Raw genomic sequence first — 23,854 nt, 5'->3', positions numbered from 1 at the left:
CTGCATTCGCTGCCGCACAGACATTCGTGCTCTGTAATAGCTTTGCTTGGTAAAGGAGCAACACTCTCTATCTCACTCTTTAGGAGCCCCGGAGCGAAATTCGAACGTCCAGCGTTAGCGCACAGGAAAGCTGCCAGCATGGAACGCTGTAGCTGGTTTTCACTGTCCCTTGGATCTGCATTCGCTGTCGCACAGACATTCGTGCTCTGTAATAGCTTTGCTTGGTAAAGGGGCAACACTCTGTATCTCACTCTCCCGCAGCCCGGGTCCTAAATTAAAAACGTCCAGCGATTGCGCTCACAGGAAAGCTGCCAGCACCGAACGGTGTAGCTGGGTTTCACTGTCCCTTGGAACTGCATTCGCTGCCGCACAGACATTCGCAGTATCCAAAAGCTGTGCTTCGTAAAGGGGCAACACTGTGTATCTCACTCTCCCGCAGCCCGGGTACTGAATTCGAAACGTCCATCTATTGCGCCCACAGGAAAGCTGCCAGCACCGAAAGCTGAGCTGGTTTTCACTGTCCCTTGGAACTGCATTCGCTGCCGCACAGACATTCGTGCTCTGTAATAGCTTTGCTTGGTAAAGGGGCAACACTGTGTATCTCACTCTCCCGCAGCCCGGGTGCCAAATTGAAACGTCCCGCGGTGCGCTCACAGGAAAGCTGCCAGCACCGAACGGTGTGGTTGGGTTTTCACTATCCCTTGGAACTGCATTCGCTGCAGCACAGACATTCGTGCTCTGTAATAGCTGTGCTTCGTAAAGGGGCAACACTGTGTATCTCACTCTCCCGCAGCCCCGGGTCCTGATTTGAAACGTCCATCGGTGCGCCCACAGGAAGGCTGCCAGCACCGAAAGCTGTAGCTGGTTTTCACTGTCCCATGAACTGCATTCGCTGCCGCTGGGGCATTCGTGCTCTGTAATAGCTGTGCTTGGTAATGGGGCAATTCTCTGTATCTCTCTCTTTTGGAGCCCAGTACCCAAAAGTCGAAACGTCCAGCGATTGCGCCCACAGGAAAGCTGCCAGCACCCGACGGTGTAGCTGGTTTTCACTGTCCTTGGGGCTGCATTAAGCTGCCGCACTGGGAGACATTCGTGCTCTCCAAAAGCTGTAGCTTCGTAAAGGGGCAACATACTGTGTATCTCCACTCTCCCGCAGCCCGGGTAGTGAATTCAAAAGCGATCCATCTATTGCGCCCTACAGGAAAGCTGCCAGCACCGAGAAACGCTGAGCTGGTTTTCACTGTCCCTTGAACTGCATCGTACGCGTGCCGCACAGAACATTACGTGCTGCTGTAATAGCTAACTTGCTTGGTAAAAGGGGCAACACTGTGTATCTCACTGTCCCGCAGCCCGGGTGCCAAATTCGAAAGCGTCCAGCGATTGCGCTCACAGGAAAGCTTCTCCAGCACCGAAAGCTGTAGTTGGGTTTCACTATCCCTTGAACTGCATTCGCTGCGTCGAACAGACATTCGTGCTCTGTAATAGCTTTGCTTCGTAAAGGGGCAACACTGTGTATCTCACTCTCCCGCAGCCCGGGTCCTGATTTCAAACGTCCATCGATTGCGCCCTTCACAGGAAAGCTGCCAGCACCCGAAAGCTGAGCTGGTTTTCACTGTCCCTTGGAACTGACCATTTCCCGCTGCCGCACAGACATTCCGTGCTCTGTAATAGCTGTGCTTGGTAAACAGGCAATTCTCTTTCTCTCACTCTCCCGGAGCCCCGGTGCAAAAGTCGAAACGATCAGCGATTGCGCCCACACGGAAAGCTGCCAGCACCGAACGGTGTAGCTGGTTTTCACTGTCCCTTGGAACTGCATTCGCTGCACGCACAGACATTGCGTGCTCTGTAATAGCTTTGCTTGGTAACGAGTAGGAGCAACACTCTCTATCTCACTCTCCCGGAGCATCCCGGAGCAGAAATTCGAAACGTCTGAAGCGATTGCGCCCACAGGAAAGCTGCCAGCACCGGAACGCTGTAACTGGTTTCACTATCCCTTGCAACTGCATTCGCTGCCGCACAGGAACATTCGTGCTCTGTAATAGCTTTGCTTTGTAAAAGGTAACACTCTGTATCTCACTCTTTAGGAGCCCCCGTGCAAAAGTCGAAACGTCCAGCGATTGCGCGCACATGAAAGCTGCCAGCACCGAAAGCTGTAGCTGGTTTTCACTGCCCCTGGGAACTGCATTCGCTGTCGCACAGACATTCGTGCTCTGTAATAGCTTTGCTTGGTAAAGGGGCAACACTGTGTATCTCACTCTCCCGCAGCCCGGGTGCCAAATTCGAAACGTCCAGCGATTGCGCTCACAGGAAAGCTGCCAGCACCGAACGCTGTAGCTGGTTTTCACTGTCCCTTGGAACTGCATTCGCTGCCGCACAGACATTCGCGCTCTGTAATAGCTTTGCTTGGTAAACAGGTAACACTCTGTATCTCACTCTCCCGCATCCCGGGTGCAAAAGTCGAAACGTCCACCGATTGCGCTCACAGGAAAGCTGCCAGCACCGAGCACTGTAGCTGGTTTTCACTGTCCCATGGAACTGCATTCGCTGCCGCACAGACATTCGTGCTCTGTAATAGCTTTGCTTGGTAAAGGGGCAACACTGTGTATCTCACTCTCCCGCATCCCGGGTGCAAAAGTCGAAATGTCCAGCGATTGCGCCCACAGGAAAGCTGCCAGCACCGAACGGTGTAGCTGGGTTTCACTGTCCCTTGGAACTGCATTCGCTGCCGCACAGACATTCGTGCTCTGTAATAGCTTTGCTTGGTAAAGGGGCAACACTGTGTATCTCACTCTCCCGCAGCCCGGGTGCCAAATTCGAAACGTCCAGCGATTGCGCTCACAGGAAAGCTGCCAGCACCGAAAGGTGTAGCTGGGTTTCACTGTCCCTTGGAACTGCATTCGCTGCCGCACAGACATTCGCAGTATCCAAAAGCTGTGCTTCGTAAAGGGGCAACACTGTGTATCTCACTCTCCCGCAGCCCGGGTACTGAATTCGAAACGTCCATCTATTGCGCCCACAGGAAAGCTGCCAGCACCGAAAGATGAGCTGGTTTTCACTATCCCTTGGAACTGCATTCGCTGCCGCACAGACATTCGTGCTCTGTAATAGCTTTGCTTGGTAAAGGAGCAACACTCTCTATCTCACTCTTTAGGAGCCCCGGAGCGAAATTCGAAAGGTCCAGCGTTAGCGCCCACAGGAAAGCTGCCAGCACCGAACGCTGTAGCTGGTTTTCACTATCCCTTGGAACTGCATTCGCTGCCGCACAGACATTCGTGCTCTGTAATAGCTTTGCTTTGTAAAAGGTAACACTCTGTATCTCACTCTTTAGGATCCCCGGTGCAAAAGTCGAAATGTCCAGCGATTGCGCGCACATGAAAGCTGCCAGCACCGAAAGCTGTAGCTGGTTTTCACTGTCCCTTGGAACTGCATTCGCTGTCGCACAGACATTCGTGCTCTGTAATAGCTTTGCTTGGTAAAGGGGCAACACTGTGTATCTCACTCTCCCGCAGCCCGGGTGCCAAATTCGAAACGTCCAGCGATTGCGCTCACATGAAAGCTGCCAGCACCGAAAGCTGTAGCTGGTTTTCACTGTCCCTTGGAACTGCATTCGCTGCCGCACAGACATTCGCAGTATCCAAAAGCTTTGCTTCGTAAAGGGGAAACACTGTGTATCTCACTCTCCCGCAGGCCGGGTCCTGAATTCGAAACGTCCATCGATTGCGCCCACAGGAAAGCTGCCAGCACCGAAAGCTGTAGCTGGTTTTCACTGTCCCTTGGAACTGCATTCGCTGCCGCACAGACATTCGTGCTCTGTAATAGCTTTGCTTGGTAAAGGAGCAACACTCTCTATCTCACTCTTTAGGAGCCCCGGAGCGAAATTCGAACGTCCAGCGTTAGCGCCCACAGGAAAGCTGCCAGCATGGAACGCTGTAGCTGGTTTTCACTGTCCCTTGGAACTGCATTCGCTGCCGCACAGACATTCGTGCTCTGTAATAGCTTTGCTTTGTAAAAGGTAACACTCTGTATCTCACTCTTTAGGAGCCCCCGTGCAAAAGTCGAAACGTCCAGCGATTGCGCTCACAGGAAAGCTGCCAGCACCGAAAGCTGTAGCTGGTTTTCACTGTCCCTTGGAACTGCATTCGCTGCCGCACAGACATTCGTGCTCTGTAATAGCTGTGCTTGGTAAAGGGGCAACACTCTCTATCTCACTCTCCCGCAGCCCCGGTGCAAAAGTCGAAACGTCCAGCGATTGCGCTCACAGGAAAGCTGCCAGCACCGAACACTGTAGCTGGTTTTCACTGTCCCTTGGAACTGCATTCGCTGCCGCACAGACATTCGTGCTCTGTAATAGCTTTGCTTGGTAAAGGATCAACACTGTGTATGTCCCTCTCCCGCAGCCTGGGTGCCAAAGTCGAAACGTCCAGCGATTACGCCCACAGGAAAGCTGCCAGCACCGAACGGTGTAGTTGGGTTTCACTATCCCTTGGAACTGCATTCGCTGCCGAACAGACATTCGTGCTCTGTAATAGCTGTGCTTCGTAAAGGGGCAACACTGTGTATCTCACTCTCCCGCAGCCCGGGTCCTGAATTCGAAACGTCCAGCGATTGCGCCCACAGGAAAGCTGCCAGCACCGAAAGCTGTAGCTGGTTTTCACTGTCCCTTGGAACTGCATTCGCTGCCGCACAGACATTCGTGCTCTGTAATAGCTGTGCTTGGTAAAGGGGCAACACTCTGTATCTCTCTCTTTTGGAGCCCCGGTGCAAAAGTCGAAATGTCCAGCGATTGCGCCCACAGGAAAGCTGCCAGCACCGAACGCTGTAGCTGGTTTTCACTGTCCCTTGGAACTGCATTCGGTGCCGCACAGACATTCGTGCTCTGTAATAGATTTGCTTGGTAAAGGGGCAACCCTCTCTATCTCACTCCTTAGGAGCCCCGGTGCCAAAATCGAAACGTCCAGCGATTGCGCGCACACGAAAGCAGCCAGCACCGAATGCTGTAGCTGGTTTTCACTGTCCCTTGGAACTGCATTCGCTGCCGCACAGACATTCGTGCTCTGTAATAGCTTTGCTTGGTAAAGGGGCAACACTGTGTATCTCCCTCTCCCGCAGCCCGGGTCCTAAATTCAAAACGTTCAGCGATTGCGCCCACAGGAAAGCTGCCAGCACCGAAAGCTGTAGCTGGTTTTCACTGTCCCTTGGAACTGCATTCGCTGCCGCACAGACATTCGTGCTCTGTAATAGCTTTGCTTGGTAAAGGAGCAACACTCTCTATCTCACTCTTTAGGAGCCCCGGAGCGAAATTCGAAAGGTCCAGCGTTAGCGCCCACAGGAAAGCTGCCAGCACCGAACGCTGTAGCTGGTTTTCACTGTCCCTTGGAACTGCATTCGCTGCCGCACAGACATTCGTGCTCTGTAATAGCTTTGCTTGGTAAAGGAGCAACACTCTCTATCTCACTCTTTAGGAGCCCCGCAGCCGAATTCGAAACGTCCAGCGATTGCGCCCACAGGAAAGCTGCCAGCACCGAAAGCTGTAGCTGGTTTTCACTATCCCTTGGAACTGCATTCGCTGCCGCACAGACATTCGTGCTCTGTAATAGCTTTGCTTGGTAAAGGGGCAACACTCTGTATCTCACTCTTTAGGAGCCCCCGTGCAAAAGTCGAAACGTCCAGCGATTGCGCCCACAGGAAAGCTGCCAGCACCGAAAGCTGTAGCTGGTTTTCACTGTCCCTTGGAACTGCATTCGCTGCCGCACAGACATTCGTGCTCTGTAATAGCTTTGCTTGGTAAAGGGGCAACACTCTGTATCTCACTCTACCGCAGCCCGGGTGCCAAAGTCGAAACGTCCAGCTTTTGCGCTCACAGGAAAGCAGCCAGCACCGAAAGCTGTAGCTGGTTTTCACTGCCCCTTGGAACTGCATTCGCTGCCGCACAGACATTCGTGCTCTGTAATAGCTTTGCTTGGTAAAGGGGCAACCCTCTCTATCTCACTCTTTAGGAGCCCCGCAGCCGAATTCGAAACGTCCAGCTTTTGCGCTCACAGGAAAGCAGCCAGCACCGAAAGCTGTAGCTGGTTTTCACTGTCCCTTGGAACTGCATTCGCTGCCGCAGATACATTCGTGCTCTGTAATAGCTTTGCTTGGTAAAGGGGCAATACTGTGTATCTCCCTCTCCCGCAGCCCCGGTGAAAAGTCGAAATGTCCAGCGATTGCGCCCACAGGAAAGCTGCCAGCACCGAAAGCTGTAGCTGGTTTTCACTGTCCCTTGGAACTGCATTCGCTGCCGCACAGACATTCGTGCTCTGTAATAGCTTTGCTTGGTAAAGGGGCAATACTGTGTATCTCCCTCTCCCGCAGCCCCGGTGCAAAAGAAGAAATGTCCAGCGATTGCGCCCACAGGAAAGCTGCCAGCACCGAAAGCTGTAGCTGGTTTTCACTGTCCCTTGGAACTGCATTCGCTGCCGCACAGACATTCGTGCTCTGTAATAGCTTTGCTTGGTAAAGGGGCAACACTCTGTATCTCACTCTCCCGCAGCCCCGGAGCGAAATTCGAAACGTCCAGCGATTGCGCCCACAGGAAAGCTGCCAGCACCGAAAGCTGTAGCTGGTTTTCACTGTCCCTTGGAACTGCATTCGCTGCCGCACAGACATTCGTGCTCTGTAATAGCTTTGCTTGGTAAAGGAGCAACACTCTCTATCTCACTCTTTAGGAGCCCCGGTTGCCAAATTCGAAACGTCCAGCGATTGCGCCCACAGGAAAGCTGCCAGCACCGAAAGCTGTAGCTGGTTTTCACTGTCCCTTGGAACTGCATTCGCTGCCGCACAGACATTCGTGCTCTGTAATAGCTTTGCTTGGTAAAGGGGCAACACTCTGTATCTCACTCTCCCGCAGCCCGGGTCCTAAATTAAAAACGTCCAGCGATTGCGCTCACAGGAAAGCTGCCAGCACCGAAAGCTGTAGCTGGTTTTCACTGTCCCTTGGAACTGCATTCGCTGCCGCACAGACATTCGTGCTCTGTAATAGCTTTGCTTGGTAAAGGAGCAACACTCTGTATCTCACTCTTTAGGAGCCCCGGAGCGAAATTCGAAAGGTCCAGCGTTAGCGCCCACAGGAAAGCTGCCAGCACCGAACGCTGTAGCTGGTTTTCACTGTCCCTTGGAACTGCATTCGCTGCCGCACAGACATTCGTGCTCTGTAATAGCTTTGCTTGGTAAAGGGGCAACACTGTGTATCTCACTCTCCCGCAGCCCGGGTCCTAAATTCAAAACGTCCAGCGATTGCGCCCACAGGAAAGCTGCCAGCACCGAAAGCTGTAGCTGGTTTTCACTGTCCCTTGGAACTGCATTCGCTGCCGCACAGACATTCGTGCTCTGTAATAGCTGTGCTTGGTAAAGGGGCAACACTCTGTATCTCACTCTCCCGGAGCCCCGGTGCAAAAGTCGAAATGTCCAGCGATTGCGCCCACAGGAAAGCTGCCAGCACCGAAAGCTGTAGCTGGTTTTCACTGTCCCTTGGAACTGCATTCGCTGCCGCACAGACATTCGTGCTCTGTAATAGCTTTGCTTGGTAAAGGGGCAACACTCTCTATCACTCTCCCGCAGCCCCCGAGCATATTTCGAAACGTCCAGCGATTGCACCCACGGGAAAGCTGCCAGCACCGAACGGTGTAGCTGGTTTTCACTGTCCCTTGGAACTGCATTCGCTGCCGCACAGACATTCGTGCTCTGTAATAGCTTTGCTTGGTAAAGGGGCAACACTCTCTATCACTCTCCCGCAGCCCCCGAGCATATTTCGAAACGTCCAGCGATTGCACCCACGGGAAAGTAGCAAGCACCGAAAGCTGAAGCTGGTTTTCACTGTGCCTTGGAACTGCATTCGCTGCCGCACAGACATTTGTGCTCTGTAATAGCTGTGCTTGGTAAAGGGGCAACACTCTCTATCTCACTCTCCCGCAGCCCGGGTGCCAAATTCGAAACGTCCAGCGATTGCGCCCACAGGAAAGCTGCCAGCACCGAACGCTGTAGCTGGTTTTCACTGTCCCTTGGAACTGCATTCGCTGCCGCACAGACATTCGTGCTCTGTAATAGCTTTGCTTGGTAAAGGGGCAACCCTCTCTATCTCACTCTTTAGGAGCCCCGGTGCCAAAGTCGAAACGTCCAGCGATTGCGCCCACACGAAAGCTGCCAGCACCGAACGCTGTAGCTGGTTTTCACTGTCCCTTGGAACTGCATTCGCTGCCGCACAGACATTCGTGCTCTGTAATAGCTTTGCTTGGTAAAGGGGCAACACTCTGTATCTCACTCTCCCGCAGCCCGGGTGCAAAAGTCGAAACGTCCAGCGATTGCGCCCACAGGAAAGCTGCCAGCACCGAAAGCTGTAGCTGGTTTTCACTGTCCCTTGGAACTGCATTCGCTGCCGCACAGACATTCGTGCTCTGTAATAGCTTTGCTTGGTAAAGGGGCAACACTCTGTATCTCACTCTCCCGCAGCCCGGGTGCAAAAGTCGAAACGTCCAGCGATTGCGCCCACAAGAAAGCTGCCAGCACCGAACGCTGTAGCTGGTTTTCACTGTCCCTTGGAACTGCATTCGCTGCCGCACAGACATTCGTGCTCTGTAATAGCTTTGCTTGGTAAAGGGGCAACACTCTGTATCTCACTCTCCCGCAGCCCCGGTGCAAAAGAAGAAATGTCCAGCGATTGCGCCCACAGGAAAGCTGCCAGCACCGAAAGCTGTAGCTGGTTTTCACTGTCCCTTGGAACTGCATTCGCTGCCGCACAGACATTCGTGCTCTGTAATAGCTTTGCTTGGTAAAGGGGCAATACTGTGTATCTCCCTCTCCCGCAGCCCGGGTGCCAAAGTCGAAACGTCCAGCGATTGCGCCCACAGGAAAGCTGCCAGCACCGAAAGCTGTAGCTGGTTTTCACTGTCCCTTGGAACTGCATTCGCTGCCGCACAGACATTCGTGCTCTGTAATAGCTGTGCTTGGTAAAGGGGCAACACTGTGTATCTCACTCTCCCGCAGCCCGGGTCCTAAATTCAAAACGTCCAGCGATTGCGCCCACAGGAAAGCTGCCAGCACCGAAAGCTGAGCTGGTTTTCACTGTCCCTTGGAACTGCATTCGCTGCCGCACAGACATTCGTGCTCTGTAATAGCTTTGCTTGGTAAAGGGGCAACCCTCTCTATCTCACTCCCGCAGCCCCCGAGCATATTTCGAAACGTCCAGCGATTGCACCCACGGGAAAGTAGCAAGCACCGAAAGCTGAAGCTGGTTTTCACTGTCCCTTGGAACTGCATTCGCTGCCGCACAGACATTCGTGCTCTGTAATAGCTTTGCTTGGTAAAGGAGCAACACTCTCTATCTCACTCCTTAGGAGCCCCGGTGCAAAATTCGAAATGTCCAGCGATTGCGCCCACACGAAAGCTGCCAGCACCGAACGCTGTAGCTGGTTTTCACTGTCCCTTGGAACTGCATTCGCTGTCGCACAGACATTCGTGCTCTGTAATAGCTTTGCTTGGTAAAGGGGCAACACTCTGTATCTCACTCTCCCGCAGCCCGGGTGCCAAAGTCGAAACGTCCAGCGATTGCGCCCACAGGAAAGCTGCCAGCACCGAAAGCTGTAGCTGGTTTTCACTGTCCCTTGGAACTGCATTCGCTGCCGCACAGACATTCGTGCTCTGTAATAGCTTTGCTTGGTAAAGGGGCAACACTCTGTATCTCACTCTCCCGGAGCCCCGGTGCAAAATTCGAAACGTCCAGCGATTGCGCCCACAGGAAAGCTGCCAGCACCGAAAGCTGTAGCTGGTTTTCACTGTCCCTTGGAACTGCATTCGCTGCCGCACAGACATTCGTGCTCTGTAATAGCTTTGCTTGGTAAAGGGGCAACACTGTGTATCTCACTCTCCCGCAGCCCGGGTGCCAAATTCGAAACGTCCAGCGATTGCGCCCACAGGAAAGCTGCCAGCACCGAAAGCTGAGCTGGTTTTCACTGTCCCTTGGAACTGCATTCGCTGCCGCACAGACATTCGTGCTCTGTAATAGCTTTGCTTGGTAAAGGGGCAATACTGTGTATCTCCCTCTCCCGCAGCCCCGGTGCAAAAGAAGAAATGTCCAGCGATTGCGCCCACAGGAAAGCTGCCAGCACCGAAAGCTGTAGCTGGTTTTCACTGTCCCTTGGAACTGCATTCGCTGCCGCACAGACATTCGTGCTCTGTAATAGCTTTGCTTGGTAAAAGGTAACACTCTGTATCTCACTCTTTAGGAGCCCCGGTGCAAAAGTCGAAACGTCCAGCGATTGCGCCCACAGGAAAGCTGCCAGCACCGAAAGCTGTAGCTGGTTTTCACTGTCCCTTGGAACTGCATTCGCTGCCGCACAGACATTCGTGCTCTGTAATAGCTTTGCTTGGTAAAGGGGCAACACTCTGTATCTCACTCTCCCGCAGCCCCGGTGCAAAAGTCGAAACGTCCAGCGATTGCGCTCACAGGAAAGCTGCCAGCACCGAACGCTGTAGCTGGTTTTCACTGTCCCTTGGAACTGCATTCGCTGCCGCACAGACATTCGTGCTCTGTAATAGCTTTGCTTGGTAAAGGGGCAACACTCGCTATCTCACTCTCCCGGAGCCCCGGAGCGAAATTCGAAACGTCCAGCCATTGCGCCCACAGGAAAGCTGCCAGCACCGAACGCTGTAGCTGGTTTTCACTGTCCCTTGGAACTGCATTCGCTGCCGCACAGACATTCGTGCTCTGTAATAGCTTTGCTTGGTAAAGGGGCAACACTCTGTATCTCACTCTCCCGCAGCCCGGGTGCCAAATTCGAAACGTCCAGCGATTGCGCTCACAGGAAAGCTGCCAGCACCGAACGGTGTAGCTGGGTTTCACTGTCCCTTGGAACTGCATTCGCTGCCGCACAGACATTCGCAGTATCCAAAAGCTGTGCTTCGTAAAGGGGCAACACTGTGTATCTCACTCTCCCGCAGCCCGGGTACTGAATTCGAAACGTCCATCTATTGCGCCCACAGGAAAGCTGCCAGCACCGAAAGCTGAGCTGGTTTTCACTGTCCCTTGGAACTGCATTCGCTGCCGCACAGACATTCGTGCTCTGTAATAGCTTTGCTTGGTAAAGGGGCAACACTGTGTATCTCACTCTCCCGCAGCCCGGGTGCCAAATTCGAAACGTCCAGCGATTGCGCTCACAGGAAAGCTGCCAGCACCGAACGGTGTAGTTGGGTTTCACTATCCCTTGGAACTGCATTCGCTGCCGAACAGACATTCGTGCTCTGTAATAGCTGTGCTTCGTAAAGGGGCAACACTGTGTATCTCACTCTCCCGCAGCCCGGGTCCTGATTTCGAAACGTCCATCGATTGCGCCCACAGGAAAGCTGCCAGCACCGAAAGCTGAGCTGGTTTTCACTGTCCCTTGGAACTGCATTCGCTGCCGCACAGACATTCGTGCTCTGTAATAGCTGTGCTTGGTATAGGGGCAATTCTCTCTTTCTCTCTCTTTTGGAGCCCCGGTGCAAAAGTCGAAACGTCCAGCGATTGCGCCCACACGAAAGCTGCCAGCACCGAACGGTGTAGCTGGTTTTCACTGTCCCTTGGAACTGCATTCGCTGCCGCACAGACATTCGTGCTCTGTAATAGCTTTGCTTGGTAAAGGAGCAACACTCTCTATCTCACTCTTTAGGAGCCCCGGAGCGAAATTCGAACGTCCAGCGATTGCGCCCACACGAAAGCTGCCAGCACCGAACGCTGTAACTGGTTTTCACTATCCCTTGCAACTGCATTCGCTGCCGCACAGACATTCGTGCTCTGTAATAGCTTTGCTTTGTAAAAGGTAACACTCTGTATCTCACTCTTTAGGAGCCCCCGTGCAAAAGTCGAAACGTCCAGCGATTGCGCGCACATGAAAGCTGCCAGCACCGAAAGCTGTAGCTGGTTTTCACTGCCCCTGGGAACTGCATTCGCTGCCGCACAGACATTCGTGCTCTGTAATAGCTTTGCTTGGTAAAGGGGCAACACTGTGTATCTCACTCTCCCGCAGCCCGGGTGCCAAATTCGAAACGTCCAGCGATTGCGCTCACAGGAAAGCTGCCAGCACCGAAAGCTGTAGCTGGTTTTCACTGTCCCTTGGAACTGCATTCGCTGCCGCACAGACATTCGTGCTCTGTAATAGCTTTGCTTGGTAAACAGGTAACACTCTGTATCTCACTCTCCCGCATCCCGGGTGCAAAAGTCGAAACGTCCAGCGATTGCGCTCACAGGAAAGCTGCCAGCACCGAAAGCTGTAGCTGGTTTTCACTGTCCCTTGGAACTGCATTCGCTGCCGCACAGACATTCGTGCTCTGTAATAGCTTTGCTTGGTAAAGGGGCAACACTGTGTATCTCACTCTCCCGCAGCCCGGGTGCAAAAGTCGAAATGTCCAGCGATTGCGCCCACAGGAAAGCTGCCAGCACCGAACGGTGTAGCTGGGTTTCACTGTCCCTTGGAACTGCATTCGCTGCCGCACAGACATTCGCAGTATCCAAAAGCTGTGCTTCGTAAAGGGGCAACACTGTGTATCTCACTCTCCCGCAGCCCGGGTGCCAAATTCGAAACGTCCAGCGATTGCGCTCACAGGAAAGCTGCCAGCACCGAAAGCTGAGCTGGTTTTCACTATCCCTTGGAACTGCATTCGCTGCCGCACAGACATTCGTGCTCTGTAATAGCTTTGCTTGGTAAAGGGGCAACACTCTGTATCTCACTCTACCGCAGCCCGGGTGCCAAAGTCGAAACGTCCAGCGATTGCGCCCACAGGAAAGCTGCCAGCACCGAAAGCTGTAGCTGGTTTTCACTGTCCCTTGGAACTGCATTCGCTGCCGCACAGACATTCGTGCTCTGTAATAGCTTTGCTTGGTAAAGGAGCAACACTCTCTATCTCACTCTTTAGGAGCCCCGGAGCGAAATTCGAACGTCCAGCGTTAGCGCCCACAGGAAAGCTGCCAGCATGGAACGCTGTAGCTGGTTTTCACTGTCCCTTGGAACTGCATTCGCTGTCGCACAGACATTCGTGCTCTGTAATAGCTTTGCTTGGTAAAGGGGCAACACTCTGTATCTCACTCTCCCGCAGCCCGGGTCCTAAATTAAAAACGTCCAGCGATTGCGCTCACAGGAAAGCTGCCAGCACCGAACGGTGTAGCTGGTTTTCACTGTCCCTTGGAACTGCATTCGCTGCCGCACAGACATTCGTGCTCTGTAATAGCTGTGCTTTGTAAAGGGGCAACACTGTGTATCTCCCTCTCCCGCAGCCCGGGTCCTAAATTCAAAACGTTCAGCGATTGCGCCCACAGGAAAGTTGCCAGCACCGAAAGCTGAGCTGGTTTTCACTGTCCCTTGGAACTGCATTCGCTGCCGCACAGACATTCGTGCTCTGTAATAGCTTTGCTTGGTAAAGGGGCAACACTGTGTATCTCACTCTCCCGCAGCCCGGGTGCCAAATTCGAAACGTCCAGCGATTGCGCTCACAGGAAAGCTGCCAGCACCGAACGGTGTAGCTGGGTTTCACTGTCCCTTGGAACTGCATTCGCTGCCGCACAGACATTCGTGCTCTGTAATAGCTTTGCTTGGTAAAGGGGCAACACTGTGTATCTCACTCTCCCGCAGCCCGGGTCCTGATTTCGAAACGTCCATCGATTGCGCCCACAGGAAAGCTGCCAGCACCGAAAGCTGAGCTGGTTTTCACTGTCCCTTGGAACTGCATTCGCTGCCGCACAGACATTCGTGCTCTGTAATAGCTGTGCTTGGTATAGGGGCAATTCTCTCTATCTCTCTCTCCCGGAGCCCCGGTGCAAAAGTCGAAACGTCCAGCGATTGCGCCCACACGAAAGCTGCCAGCACCGAACGGTGTAGCTGGTTTTCACTGTCCCTTGGAACTGCATTCGCTGCCGCACAGACATTCGTGCTCTGTAATAGCTTTGCTTGGTAAAGGAGCAACACTCTCTATCTCACTCTTTAGGAGCCCCGGAGCGAAATTCGAACGTCCAGCGATTGCGCCCACACGAAAGCTGCCAGCACCGAACGCTGTAACTGGTTTTCACTATCCCTTGCAACTGCATTCGCTGCCGCACAGACATTCGTGCTCTGTAATAGCTTTGCTTTGTAAAAGGTAACACTCTGTATCTCACTCTTTAGGAGCCCCCGTGCAAAAGTCGAAACGTCCAGCGATTGCGCGCACATGAAAGCTGCCAGCACCGAAAGCTGTAGCTGGTTTTCACTGCCCCTGGGAACTGCATTCGCTGTCGCACAGACATTCGTGCTCTGTAATAGCTTTGCTTGGTAAAGGGGCAACACTGTGTATCTCACTCTCCCGCAGCCCGGGTGCCAAATTCGAAACGTCCAGCGATTGCGCTCACAGGAAAGCTGCCAGCACCGAACGCTGTAGCTGGTTTTCACTGTCCCTTGGAACTGCATTCGCTGCCGCACAGACATTCGCGCTCTGTAATAGCTTTGCTTGGTAAAGGGGCAACACTCTGTATCTCACTCTCCCGGAGCCCGGGTCCTGAATTCGAAACGTCCAGCGATTGCGCCCACAGGAAAGCTGCCAGCACCGAACGCTGTAGCTGGTTTTCACTGTCCCTTGGAACTGCATTCGCTGCCGCACAGACATTCGTGCTCTGTAATAGCTTTGCTTGGTAAAGGGTCAACACTGTGTATCTCCCTCTCCCGCAGTCCGGGTGCAAAAGTCGAAACGTCCAGCGATTGCGCTCACAGGAAAGCTGCCAGCACCGAACGGTGTAGCTGGTTTTCACTGTCCCTTGGAACTGCATTCGCTGCCGCACAGACATTCGTGCTCTGTAATAGCTTTGCTTGGTAAAGGGGCAACACTGTGTATCTCACTCTCGGGCAGCCCGGGTACTGAATTGGAAACGTCCATCTATTGCGCCCACAGGAAAGCTGCCAGCACCGAAAGCTGTAGCTGGTTTTCACTATCCCTTGGAACTGCATTCGCTGCCGCACAGACATTCGTGCTCTGTAATAGCTTTGCTTGGTAAAGGGGCAACACTGTGTATCTCACTCTCCCGCAGCCCGGGTGCCAAATTCGAAACGTCCAGCGATTGCGCCCACAGGAAAGCTGCCAGCACCGAAAGCTGTAGCTGGTTTTCACTGTCCCTTGGAACTGCATTCGCTGCCGCACAGACATTCGTGCTCTGTAATAGCTTTGCTTGGTAAAGGGGCAACACTCTGTATCTCACTCTCCCGCAGCCCGGTTGCCAAATTCGAACGTCCAGCGATTGCGCCCACAGGAAAGCTGCCAGCACCGAAAGCTGTAGCTGGTTTTCACTGTCCCTTGGAACTGCATTCGCTGCCGCACAGACATTCGTGCTCTGTAATAGCTTTGCTTGGTAAAGGGGCAATACTGTGTATCTCCCTCTCCCGCAGCCCGGGTGCAAAATTCGAAACGTCCCGCGATTGCGCCCACACGAAAGCTGCCAGCACCGAACGCTGTAGCTGGTTTTCACTGTCCCTTGGAACTGCATTCGCTGCCGCACAGACATTCGTGCTCTGTAATAGCTTTGCTTGGTAAAGGGGCAACACTCTGTATCTCACTCTCCCGCAGCCCCGGTGCCAAATTCGAAACGTCCAGCGATTGCGCCCACAGGAAAGCTGCCAGCACCGAAAGCTGTAGCTGGTTTTCACTGTCCCTTGGAACTGCATTCGCTGCCGCACAGACATTCGTGCTCTGTAATAGCTTTGCTTGGTAAAGGGGCAACACTCTGTATCTCACTCTCCCGCAGCCCGGGTGCTAAATTCGAAACGTCCAGCGATTGCGCCCACAGGAAAGCTGCCAGCACCGAAAGCTGTAGCTGGTTTTCACTGTCCCTTGGAACTGCATTCGCTGCCGCACAGACATTCGTGCTCTGTAATAGCTTTGCTTGGTAAAGGGGCAACACTCTGTATCTCACTCTCCCGCAGACCAGGTGCCAAATTCGAAATGTCCAGCGATTGCGCCCACAGGAAAGCTGCCAGCACCGAAAGCTGTAGCTGGTTTTCACTGTCCCTTGGAACTGCATTCGCTGCCGCACAGACATTCGTGCTCTGTAATAGCTTTGCTTGGTAAAGGGGCAACACTCTGTATCTCACTCTCCCGCAGCCACAGTGTTCCGAAATGTCCAGCGATTGCGCCCACAGGAAAGCTGCCAGCACCGAAAGCTGTAGCTGGTTTTCACTGTCCCTTGGAACTGCATTCGCTGCCGCAGATACATTCGTGCTCTGTAATAGCTTTGCTTGGTAAAGGGGCAATACTGTGTATCTCCCTCTCCCGCAGCCCCGGTGCAAAAGAAGAAATGTCCAGCGATTGCGCCCACAGGAAAGCTGCCAGCACCGAAAGCTGTAGCTGGTTTTCACTGTCCCTTGGAACTGCATTCGCTGCCGCACAGACATTCGTGCTCTGTAATAGCTGTGCTTGGTAAAGGGGCAACACTGTGTATCTCCCTCTCCCGCAGCCCGGGTCCTGAATTCGAAACGTCCAGCGATTGCGCCCACAGGAAAGCTGCCAGCACCGAAAGCTGTAGCTGGTTTTCACTGTCCCTTGGAACTGCATTCGCTGCCGCACAGACATTCGTGCTCTGTAATAGCTTTGCTTGGTAAAGGGGCAACACTCTGTATCTCACTCTCCCGCAGCCCGGGTGCCAAAGTCGAAACGTCCAGCGATTGCGCCCACACGAAAGCTGCCAGCACCGAAAGCTGTAGCTGGTTTTCACTGTCCCTTGGAACTGCATTCGCTGCCGCACAGACATTCGCACTATCCAAAAGCTGTGCTTCATAAAGGGGCAACACTTTGTATCTCATTCTCCCGCAGCCCGCGTGCCAAATTCGAAACGTCCAGCGATTGCGCCCACAGGAAAGCTGCCAGCACCGAAAGCTGTAGCTGGTTTTCACTGTCCCTTGGAACTGCATTCGCTGCCGCACAGACATTCGTGCTCTGTAATAGCTTTGCTTGGTAAAGGGGCAACACTGTGTATCTCACTCTCCCGCAGCCCGGGTGCCAAATTCGAAACGTCCAGCGATTGCGCCCACAGGAAAGCTGCCAGCACCGAAAGCTGTAGCTGGTTTTCACTGTCCCTTGGAACTGCATTCGCTGCCGCACAGACATTCGTGCTCTGTAATAGCTTTGCTTGGTAAAGGGGCAACACTCTCTATCTCACTCTCCCGCAGCCCGGGTGCCAAAGTCGAAACGTCCAGCGATTGCGCCCACACGAAAGCTGCCAGCACCGAAAGCTGTAGCTGGTTTTCACTGTCCCTTGGAACTGCATTCGCTGCCGCACAGACATTCGTGCTCTGTAATAGCTTTGCTTGGTAAAGGAGCAACACTCTCTATCTCACTCACCCGGAGCCCCGGTGCTAAATTCGAACCGTCCAGCGATTGCGACCACAGGAAAGCAGCCAGCACCGAACGCTGTAGCTGGTTTTCACTGTCCCTTGGAACTGCATTCGCTGCCGCACAGACATTCGTGCTCTGTAATAGCTTTGCTTGGTAAAGGACAACACTCTGTATCTCTCTCTCCCGCAGCCCCATGCAAAAGTCGAAATGTCCAGCGATTGCGCCCACAGGAAAGCTGCCAGCACCGAAAGCTGTAGCTGGTTTTCACTGTCCCTTGGAACTGCATTCGCTGCCGCACAGACATTCGTGCTCTGTAATAGCTTTGCTTGGTAAAGGGGCAACACTGTGTATCTCCCTCTCCCGCAGCCCGGGTGCCAAAGTCGAAACGTCCAGCGATTGCGCCCACAGGAAAGCTGCCAGCACCGAAAGCTGTAGCTGGTTTTCACTGTCCCTTGGAACTGCATTCGCTGCCGCACAGACATTCGTGCTCTGTAATAGCTTTGCTTGGTAAAGGGGCAATACTGTGTATCTCCCTCTCCCGCAGCCCGGGTGCCAAAGTCGAAACGTCCAGCGATTGCGCTCACAGGAAAGCTGCCAGCACCGAAAGCTGTAGCTGGTTTTCACTGTCCCTTGGAACTGCATTCGCTGCCGCACAGACATTCGTGCTCTGTAATAGCTTTGCTTGGTAAAGGGGCAATACTGTGTATCTCCCTCTCCCGCAGCCCGGGTGCCAAAGTCGAAACGTCCAGCGATTGCGCCCACAGGAAAGCTGCCAGCACCGAAAGCTGTAGCTGGTTTTCACTGTCCCTTGGAACTGCATTCGCTGCCGCACAGACATTCGTGCTCTGTAATAGCTTTGCTTGGTAAAGGGGCAACACTCTCTATCTTACTCTCCCGCAGCCCGGGTGCCAAATTCGAAACGTCCAGCTTTTGCGCTCACAGGAAAGCAGCCAGCACCGAAAGCTGTAGCTGGTTTTCACTGTCCCTTGGAACTGCATTCGCTGCCGCACAGACATTCGTGCTCTGTAATAGCTTTGCTTGGTAAAGGGCAACACTCTGTATCTCCCTCTCCCGCAGCCCGGGTGCCAAAGTCGAAACGTCCAGCTTTTGCGCTCACAGGAAAGCTGCCAGCACCGAAAGCTGTAGCTGGTTTTCACTGTCCCTTGGAACTGCATTCGCTGCCGCACAGACATTCGTGCTCTGTAATAGCTTTGCTTGGTAAAGGGGCAACACTCTGTATCTCACTCTCCCGCAGCCCGGGTGCCAACTTCGAAACGTCCAGCGATTGCGCTAACAGGAAAGCTGCCAGCACCGAACGCTGTAGCTGGTTTTCACTGTCCCTTGGAACTGCATTCTCTGCCGCACAGACATTCGTGCTCTGTAATAGCTTTGCTTGGTAAGCAGGTAACACTCTGTATCTCACTCTTTAGGAGCCCCCGTGCAAAAGTCGAAACGTCCAGCGATTGCGCGCACATGAAAGCTGCCAGCACCGAAAGCTGTAGCTGGTTTTCACTGTCCCTTGGAACTGCATTCGCTGCCGCACAGACATTCGTGCTCTGTAATAGCTTTGCTTGGTAAAGGGGCAACACTGTGTATCTCACTCTCCCGCAGCCCGGGTGCCAAATTCGAAACGTCCAGCGATTGCGCTCACAGGAAAGCTGCCAGCACCGAACGGTGTAGCTGGTTTTCACTGTCCCTTGGAACTGCATTCGCTGCCGCACAGACATTCGTGCTCTGTAATAGCTGTGCTTGGTAAAGGGGCAACACTGTGAATCTCACTCTCCCGCAGCCCCGGTGCAAAAGTCGAAACGTCCAGCGATTGCGCTCACAGGAAAGCTGCCAGCACCGAAAGCTGTAGCTGGTTTTCACTGTCCCTTGGAACTGCATTCGCTGCCGCACAGACATTCGTGCTCTGTAATAGCTGTGCTTGGTAAAGGGGCAACACTCTGTATCTCACTCTCCCGCAGCCCGGGTGCAAAAGTCGAAACGTCCAGCGATTGCGCTCACAGGAAAGCTGCCAGCACCGAACGGTGTAGCTGGTTTTCACTGTCCCTTGGAACTGCATTCGCTGCCGCACAGACATTCGTGCTCTGTAATAGCTTTGCTTGGTAAAGGAGCAACACTCTCTATCTCACTCTTTAGGAGCCCCGGAGCGAAATTCGAACGTCCAGCGATTGCGCCCACAGGAAAGCTGCCAGCACCGAACGCTGTAGCTGGTTTTCACTGTCCCTTGGAACTGCATTCGCTGCCGCACAGACATTCGTGCTCTGTAATAGCTTTGCTTGGTAAAGGAGCAACACTCTGTATCTCACTCTTTAGGAGCCCCCGTGCAAAAGTCGAAACGTCCAGCGATTGCGCGCACATGAAAGCTGCCAGCACCGAAAGCTGTAGCTGGTTTTCACTGTCCCTTGGAACTGCATTCGCTGTCGCACAGACATTCGTGCTCTGTAATAGCTTTGCTTGGTAAAGGGGCAACACTGTGTATCTCACTCTCCCGCAGCCCGGGTGCCAAATTCGAAACGTCCAGCGATTGCGCTCACAGGAAAGCTGCCAGCACCGAACGCTGTAGCTGGTTTTCACTGTCCCTTGGAACTGCATTCGCTGCCGCACAGACATTCGTGCTCTGTAATAGCTTTGCTTGGTAAACAGGTAACACTCTGTATCTCACTCTCCCGCATCCCGGGTGCAAAAGTCGAAACGTCCAGCGATTGCGCTCACAGGAAAGCTGCCAGCACCGAGCACTGTAGCTGGTTTTCACTGTCCGTTGGAACTGCATTCGCTGCCGCACAGACATTCGTGCTCTGTAATAGCTTTGCTTGGTAAAGGGGCAACACTGTGTATCTCACTCTCCCGCATCCCGGGTGCAAAAGTCGAAATGTCCAGCGATTGCGCCCACAGGAAAGCTGCCAGCACCGAACGGTGTAGCTGGGTTTCACTGTCCCTTGGAACTGCATTCGCTGCCGCACAGACATTCGTGCTCTGTAATAGCTGTGCTTGGTAAAGGGGCAACACTCTGTATCTCACTCTCCCGCATCCCGGGTGCAAAAGTCGAAACGTCCAGCGATTGCGCCCACAGGAAAGCTGCCAGCACCGAAAGCTGAGCTGGTTTTCACTATCCCTTGGAACTGCATTCGCTGCCGCACAGACATTCGTGCTCTGTAATAGCTAAGCTTTGTAAAAGGTAACACTCTGTATCTCACTCTCCCGCAGCCCGGGTGCCAACTTCGAAACGTCCAGCGATTGCGCTCACAGGAAAGCTGCCAGCACCGAAAGCTGTAGCTGGTTTTCACTGTCCCTTGGAACTGCATTCGCTGCCGCACAGACATTCGTGCTCTGTAATAGCTTTGCTTGGTAAACAGGTAACACTCTGTATCTCACTCTCCCGCATCCCGGGTGCAAAAGTCGAAACGTCCAGCGATTGCGCTCACAGGAAAGCTGCCAGCACCGAGCACTGTAGCTGGTTTTCACTGTCCGTTGGAACTGCATTCGCTGCCGCACAGACATTCGTGCTCTGTAATAGCTTTGCTTGGTAAAGGGGCAACACTGTGTATCTCACTCTCCCGCAGCCCGGGTGCCAAATTCGAAACGTCCAGCGATTGCGCTCACAGGAAAGCTGCCAGCACCGAAAGCTGAGCTGGTTTTCACTATCCCTTGGAACTGCATTCGCTGCCGCACAGACATTCGTGCTCTGTAATAGCTTTGCTTGGTAAAGGGGCAACACTCTGTATCTCACTCTCCCGCAGCCCGGGTGCCAAATTCGAAACGTCCAGCGATTGCGCTCACAGGAAAGCTGCCAGCACCGAACGCTGTAGCTGGTTTTCACTGTCCCTTGGAACTGCATTCGCTGCCGCACAGACATTCGTGCTCTGTAATAGCTTTGCTTGGTAAAGGGGCAACACTGTGTATCTCACTCTCCCGCAGCCCGGGTCCTCAATTCAAAACGTCCAGCGATTGCGCCCACAGGAAAGTTGCCAGCACCGAAAGCTGAGCTGGTTTTCACTGTCCCTTGGAACTGCATTCGCTGCCGCACAGACATTCGTGCTCTGTAATAGCTTTGCTTGGTAAAGGGGCAACACTCTGTATCTCACTCTCCCGCAGCCCGGTTGCCAAATTCGAAACGTCCAGCGATTGCGCCCACACGAAAGCTGCCAGCACCGAACGCTGTAGCTGGTTTTCACTGTCCCTTGGAACTGCATTCGCTGCCGCACAGACATTCGTGCTCTGTAATAGCTTTGCTTGGTAAAGGGGCAACACTGTGTATCTCACTCTCCCGCAGCCCGGGTCCTGATTTCGAAACGTCCAGCGATTGCGCCCACAGGAAAGCTGCCAGCACCGAAAGCTGTAGCTGGTTTTCACTGTCCCTTGGAACTGCATTCGCTGCCGCACAGACATTCGTGCTCTGTAATAGCTTTGCTTGGTAAAGGGGCAACACTCTGTATCTCACTCTTTAGGAGCCCCGGTACGAAATTCGAAATGTCCAGCGATTGCGCCCACAGGAAAGCTGCCAGCACCGAAAGCTGTAGCTGGTTTTCACTGTCCCTTGGAACTGCATTCGCTGCCGCACAGACATTCGTGCTCTGTAATAGCTTTGCTTGGTAAAAGAGCAACACTCTCTATCTGACTCTCCAGGAGCCCAGGTGCTAAATCGAAATGTCCAGCGATTGCGCCCACAGGAAAGCTGCCAGCACCGAAAGCTGTAGCTGGTTTTCACTATCCCTTGGAACTGCATTCGCTGTCGCACAGACATTCGTGCTCTATAATAGCTTTGCTTGGGAAAGGGGCAACACTGTGTATCTCACTCTCCCGCGTCTCCGCATTCTATTACAAAGCACGAATGTCTGTGCGGCAGCGAATGCAGTTCCAAGGGACAGTGAAAACCAGCTACAGCTTTCGCTGCTGGCAGCTTTCCTGTGGGCGCAATCGCTGGACATTTCGACTTTTGCACCGGGGATCCGGGAGAGAGTGATACAGAGTGTTGCCCCTTTACCAAGCAAAGCTATTACAGAGCACGAATGTCTGTGCGGCAGCGAATGCAGTTCCAAGGGACAGTGAAAACCAGCTACAGCTTTCGGTGCTGGCTGCTTTCCTGTGAGCGCAAAACCTGGACGTTTCGACTTTGGCACCCTGGCTGCGCTAGAGGGAGATACAGAGTGTTGCCCCTTTACCAAGCAAAGCTATTACAGAGCACGAATGTCTGTGCGGCAGCGAATGCAGTTCCAAGGGACAGTGAAAACCAGCTACAGCTTTCGGTGCTGGCAGCTTTCCTGTGGGCGCAATCGCTGGACGTTTCGAATTCAGGACCCAGGCTCCGGGAGAGTGAGATACAGAGTGTTGCCCCTTTACGAAGCACAGCTTTTGGATAGCGCGAATGTCTGTGCGGCAGCGAATGCAGTTCCAAGGGACAGTGAAAACCAGCTACAGCTTTCGGTGCTGGCAGCTTTCCTGTGGGCGCAATCGCTGGACGTTTCGAATTTGGCAACCGGGCTGCGGGAGAGTGAGATACAGAGTGTTGCCCCTTTACCAAGCAAAGCTATTACAGAGCACGAATGTCTGTGCGGCAGCGAATGCAGTTCCAAGGGACAGTGAAAACCAGCTACAGCTTTCGGTGCTGGCAGCTTTCCTGTGGGCGCAATCGCTGGACGTTTCGAATTTGGCAGCCGGGCTCCGGGAGAGTGAGATACAGAGTGTTGCCCCTTTACCAAGCAAAGCTTTTGCAGAGCACGAATGTCTGTGCGGCAGCGAATGCAGTTCCAAGGGACAGTGAAAACCAGCTACAGCTTTCGGTGCTGGCAGCTTTCCTGTGGGCGCAATCGCTGGACGTTGCAATTTGGCAGCCGGGCTCCGGGAGAGTGAGATACAGAGTGTTGCCCCTTTACCAAGCAAAGCTATTACAGAGCACGAATGTCTGTGCGGCAGCGAATGCAGTTCCAAGGGACAGTGAAAACCAGCTACAGCTTTCGGTGCTGGCAGCTTTCCTGTGGGCGCAATCGCTGGACGTTTCGAATTTGGCTCCAGGGCTCCGGGAGAGTGAGATACAGAGTGTTGCCCCGTTACTAAGCAAAGCTATTACAGAGCACGAATGTCTGTGCGGCAGCGAATGCAGTTCCAAGGACAGTGAAAACCAGCTACCGCTTTCGGTGCTGGCAGCTTTCGTGTGGGCTCAATCCCTGGACGTTTCGAATTTGGCAACCGGGCTGCGGGAGAGTGAGATACAGAGTGTTGCCCCTTTACCAAGCACAGCTATTACAGAGCACGAATGTCTGTGCGGCAGCGAATGCAGTTCCAAGGGACAGTGAAAACCAGCTACAGCTTTCGGTGCTGGCAGCTTTCCTGTGGGCGCAATCGCTGGACGTTTCGAATTTGGCAGCCGGGCTGCGGGAGAGTGAGATACAGAGTGTTGCCCCTTTACCAAGCAAAGCTTTTGCAGAGCGCGAATGTCTGTGCGGCAGCGAATGCAGTTCCAAGGGACAGTGAAAACCAGCTACAGCTTTCGGTGCTG

This window comes from Ciconia boyciana, chromosome 4 (assembly GCF_034638445.1).
Source record: "Ciconia boyciana chromosome 4, ASM3463844v1, whole genome shotgun sequence".
In the NCBI taxonomy this organism is placed as follows: Eukaryota; Metazoa; Chordata; class Aves; order Ciconiiformes; family Ciconiidae; genus Ciconia; species Ciconia boyciana.
Note: the sequence above shows the minus strand (reverse complement) of the source record.